The sequence below is a fragment of the Bos indicus genome, chromosome 8 (genome assembly GCF_029378745.1).
Source record: "Bos indicus isolate NIAB-ARS_2022 breed Sahiwal x Tharparkar chromosome 8, NIAB-ARS_B.indTharparkar_mat_pri_1.0, whole genome shotgun sequence".
In the NCBI taxonomy this organism is placed as follows: Eukaryota; Metazoa; Chordata; class Mammalia; order Artiodactyla; family Bovidae; genus Bos; species Bos indicus.
Window position 1 is genome coordinate 30874996 of NC_091767.1, and position 6000 is coordinate 30880995.

The window sequence follows — 6000 nt, forward strand, 5'->3', positions numbered from 1 at the left end:
TTGACTCTCTTCTCCTTTCTCTTTCTCTCTCTCTCTCTCTCTCCCTCTCACATATGCACACACACACATAAACACTCAGACAAAGACTTGGTAAAAGTCTTTGCCAACTTTCATGATTAGGAACTTTTAAATATCCAGTAGGTCCCTGGAAAAGGAAACTTACTAAGGATAAAATCTAGCGTGTTACAGGCAGTTACCATGCCGATGATGGACATGAGTTCTGAGTAAGCACAAAAACAATGAACAGTATTTAAGTCCAGAAAGATATGAAAACAAATGCCTGATGAATGTCATGAGTGTCAGCTGAACAGATGGAAAGAAGAATGAACCTGCAGGGTGGGGAGACAGAGGTGCTGTCAAAGGTGGTGAAAACAGGAAGCTTCAGCTGGTAGGATACATGGTTAGGAATATAGTACTAACAGCGTTCATTGTAGGTGCCTCCTTCCTCCTCCCCTGCAACAATCACTCCATAAAACTCTCATAAAATACATTGTCCTTCCAGCTTTCTTTATGTATACCCTGCTCTAGAAACTCAACAAAAGAGCAAAATTTCTTCTGCCAGAAGGGAGAGTTAAAGCTTTTTCTTTATCAGGGAATGAGAAATCAGGAAAGACACACAAAACAGAAAAAATGCCACACTTCTTTCATCCTGAATCTTTACCGTTGGAAGATCAGAAACACTGTGACTTGATTTAAGGGGCCTTTTATGATGGCTTTTGAACCACTTAAGGATAAAGACTTTACCCATTCATGTTTCCAACACCCCAAAGCAAGCATAGGGCATTTAGTTAGAAGAGGACACAAACATACTTTGAATTTTCTGATTCTCAGAGTTCCTACCAGGGCTTCAATCAAAATTCCCCACCATCTGGTGTGTGTGTGAGTATGTTTAATGAGATTTTAAATCACAGGTAAGTTATATATATCTCATGTGCAACTTCCCACAATATTTTCAAGCATTTTTAGCAGTGGAATCTGTTTACGTATTAATTCTAATGGCCAAACCACAATTTATACAACAGATTAAAGTAGAACTGCACTGACCACTAATGGGCAGGGAGGGACTTCCCTGGGGGTCCAGAGTTCAGGATGCCATACTTCCAATGCAGGGGACATTTGGGGACAGGTTTGATCCCCAGTCAGGAAACTAAGATCCCACATGCTGTGTTGTGAGGCAAAAAAATAAAAATAAATAAATAAAATGGGGCAGAGAGCTCAAACTGCTGGATCATCTTTCCTTCATCCTATAAAGTGACCTTGAATATCTTCCATGAAGCATCAGGACTTAAAGTTATTGGAATATCACTGTTCTAATACATTTATTCTTATGTGTACATATATAATGCCTATATATACATATATTTATATTATATATATGTTGTGCATAATTATTACTATATACCATGAGTGTGCATACGGAACACATTTGTAAAATTAGTACAAATGAAGGATAGATGAGTAATAGTAGCTATGTACCTTGGAAAGCAGTTAATGTATCCATGTACCTGCTGCTGCTAAGTCGCTTCAGTCGTGTCCGACTGTGCAACCCCATAGATGGCAGCCTGCCAGGCTCCCCTGTCCATGGGATTCTCCAGGCAAGAACACTGGAGTAGGTTGCCATTTCCTTCTCCAATGCATGAAATTGAAAAGTGAAAGTGAAGTCACTCAGTCGTGTCCAACTCTTCTCAACCCCATGGACTGCAGCCCACCAGGCTCCTCCATCCATGGGATTTTCCAGGCAAGAGTACTGGAGTGGGGTGCCATCGCCTTCTCCGATGTACCTTCTACAAGACAATTGATTCATCTCTCTGTAACCTAGGCACTATTCCCGTAGAAATTGACTTGCCCCTCAATTTCTCACCTTTTCACTTAATAAAAGTAGAACTTTCCCTTATTTTCCTTTGTTATTGAGGTACAACTTATAATAATAAAGTACACAAATCTCAAGGGTACACCTCCATCCCTGTTACCTACCTATGGACACACCTGTGTATTCCCCACATAGATGACATTGGAGAACATTTCAGCACCCCAGAATGTTCCTTCCAAGGCAATATCATCTCTAGAAGGTAATAATTCTTCTAACCTCTAACATGGAAAGTCAGTTTTGCCTGTTTTTGAACCTATATAATCCAAAGGATACAGTGTGAGGTTTTTGCAGTGGGCTTCTTTCACTCAGCATATGAGATTCATCCAAGTGCATGTATGTGATATTGGTCCATGGTGATGACCTTGACTTTCATTTTCAGAAGAACAAAAGTTACTTGACCTTTGTACCTTTTCCCTATCAAGCTTCGTCTCAGCATATATCATCATCAGCATTTAGAGGTAAAAAGAATTGTTGTTGTTGTTGTTTAGTCGCTAAGTCATGTCCGAGTCTTTTGCGACCCCATGAACTGTATAGCCCACCAGGCTCCTCGGTCCATGAGATTTCCCAGGCAAGAATACTGAGGTGGGTTGCCATTTCCTTCTCCAGGGAGTTTTTCCTTCTCCAGGGGATCTTCCCGACCCGGAGATTGAACATGCTTCTCCTACATTGCAGGTAGATATTTTTTTACCTCTGAGCCACCTGTAAAGCCCAAAAATAACTTTAGGATCTTAAAAATATCTAGCTCAGTAATGTCAAAAATAGGCCTAAGATCATGCCCTTGGTCCTTGGAAAAGCTAGGACTAGGAGAGCCCGGTCTCTTGACTCCCATCCAAAAGACTCTCCATGACCTCCTGCTCCTGTCTCTCTTTTATTTCCTTTCCATCATTTATAATTCCTACTTTTTTTTTTTTTTTGAGAAGCAATAGGCAAGCTCATCTTCCCTGTTGGTAATCTCCTGAGCAACATGGCTTAAGCTCGTTCTCACTTCCCTTTTGTCCCAAACCCCTACTGATGCCTTTCATCCTAATTCATCCTCAGGACTTTGAAATCTCTCTTTCAGTGCATCACTCTATGAAATCCCCATCACCATGCTGATTACTGATAATTTTCCAGCTATGTTTTAAACTGGACATCCCTGGTGGCTCAGACAGTAAAGAATCCACCTGCAATGCGGGAGAGCTGGGTTCAATCCCTGGGTCAGGAAGATCCCCTGGAGGACAGCATGACAACCCACTCCAGTATTCTTGCCTGGAGAATCCCATGGACAGAGGTGCCTGGCGGGCTACAGTCAGTCCATGGGGTCACAAAAGAGTCAGACATGACTGAGCAACTAAGAACAGCGTAATACCAGGTGGCACAGTGGTAAAGGATCTGCCTGTCAATTCAGGAGACACGGAACCTTTGCAACCTTTTCGGGGTTGCAAAGAGTCAAGCAATGACTGAGCACACATGTGTGCTTAAATGCTTGTTTTCCAGTTTATCTTTCTAGCTTCCTAGTTTCAGATTTTTGAGACTTTTTGCCAGGAGCAGGAGCTCCGCCCCTGGCAAAGGTCATGAGGAAGGAGGCTCGGCATACACAAAGGCGGGATCGAGCCTCAGGAGTCCCCATGGAAATTCTCGAGCATCTACCCCCAAAACCAGAGTCTGACTACTTTCTGCTTTGTGCTCTCACCTACACCTCTGACTTTACGGGGGGCTGTCCCCCACTACCTCTCTCTGAAAAAAAAGAGTTAACTTACAGCTCCAGTTAATAAAGTTCCTGGGTGTGATAGTGTTTCAAACTACAAACTCCTTTGGAAGTCCTCTAGCCTGCCTGAATAGGTTTTTCCGGCCACATGTGATTGCTCAGAGCCTCCCAACTGTGAGAGGCATGAGATGTTCTAAACTGTCTAAATACAGATTCCTTTGAGCAGTTAAAAGATTGATTAGAAATTGTATTGGTGAAGGGTTTTTCACTTCTTGGGCCAATGTTTGCTGCTAAGTCTCCATATCCCTTACCTGCTGTGTCCCTGGCAGTGTATTGATTAATATGATTGGTGTAAGTAGTAGCTTTAATGTTTGTAACCTTGGACCCTTGAGTTAATTCTTTTTCTTGTTATAGCCCACCACACCTTTGCTCTGTAGAAATGCAACTTTATCTAATGCTTTTGAGGGTGGCGCCTGACTAATCACCTTTAGAGAAAAATAAGTTTTCTGAAGAAAGGGTCTTAAAATGTTAACAGGCCTCCAGGCCAGAAAATGATGCAAATCACCTAAGCTTTTGCATATGATAAGTTTGCAGGAAGAAAGCCTGGCTTACTGCATGACTCTACCCCTTCCCCCGTTATCCTCTATGCATAACTTAAGGTATAAAAACTACTTTGGAAAATAAAGTGCGGGCCTTGTTCACTGAAACTTGGTCTCCCCATGTCATTCTTTCTCTCACCTTCTGGCTGAATTATTCAGCCTCTTTTCTCCACTGAATTTCCTCACTGAGCTATCCTTATTTCAGCCTCTTTTCTCCAATAAATTTCCTCACTGAGCTATCCTTATTCTATTACTCTTTATATCCTTAATTAACATTTAATTAAGCAGTTGTTTCCTGATCCTCGCCGATGCCATCCCCGCTTCGAATTCCCTGGATCCACCGGGTCTGGACCCCGGCAACTTTTGATTCCATCTACTGGAAATACTGTCCTATCTAACTTTCCATAACTTTCCCACCTCACTGTAGCTTTATCATTTTTAATCTGGGTCTATGTTCTTCTATATTTGTTCCATCTTCAGATTGGTTCTTACTTCACATCATCTAATAGATTGAAATTATAAAATTATAAAGACATCTGACAGTATCAACAGCCCACAGTGACTGACCAAAAGTACTCATAAAAACAACAAACATTTACATAGTATTTACTATGTGTCAAGCACAATTTACTTTACACATATTATCTTATTTAATTATTCCAACTACCCTCTACAATAGGTACCATGGTTAAGAATTCTGTTTTATAGATGAGGAAACTGAAGCAAAAAGAAGTAACTCACCTAAGTTCATAAATCTGGTTACTGCTACTGCTGCTAAGGCGCTTCAGTCGTGTCCGACTCTGTGTGACCCCAGAGACGGCAGCCCACCAGGCTCCCCCGTCCTTGGGATTCTCCAGGCAAGAACACCAGAGTGGGTTGCCATTTCCTTCTCCAATGCATGAAAAGTGAAAGTGAAGTCGCTCAGTCCTGTCCGACTCTATGCTACCCCATAGACAGCAGCCCACCAGGCTCCTCTGTCCATGGGATTTTCCAGGCAAGAGTACTGGAGTGGGGTGCCATTGCCTTCTCCATAAATCTGGTTAGGATTTGAATTTAGGGGGTGTGGTTCCAAAGTCAGATTTTAACTGCCTTCCAAAGATGAAGATGGTGTGGGTATAAGAATAAAAGAAGTCATCTTAGGGTGCTTTGAATAAATTTTCAGGAAAAATTTGAAGAGACTTCCAGGATGGCCAGTAATATAGCAGACATAGGAATTTAGTCTGGCAAAGCCATTTAGGGGCCAATGATAGATGGATAAAATGAAGAAGATTTCTGGAGGCTCAGAAATAGCTGGCTTCATATAAGAATAGAAGAAATGAAATTGGCCATTCAACCAGTGCTACAAGGACAAATTGCTGATGTAAACATGATGACTCATCTAGAGAAGGGGATGTCTGGGGTTAGTCCAGAACAATTACTTAGACCAAGTTGGTTTTATAGAGTATGTAATGGCAGCCTATACATTTTAAAAAATGCTAGCTCATTGTTTTCTATAATATATTAAATTGGATGAACTAAATGGGCGAAGTAATTGATTTGGCAGAAATTAAACTACATGTAATTTCTTCAAGATCATACACTGTATTTAATTATTTCTATATCATCCATTGTGCCTAGAATAGGATTTTCACATTTTTCATATCAGAATTGCTGAGTTCATATGGGATTTACAGTGCAATTAAAATAGTAATGGATAGTTGCAACATATTAGGACAAAAATAGTCGATATTTATTAAATCTTTACTATGTGTTAGGCCTTCCTCTAAGTGCTTGATGCCATTCAGTCCTTTACAAGATCTTATTTGGAAGATGTTATTCCCATTTTAAAATAAGAAAATCGAGAC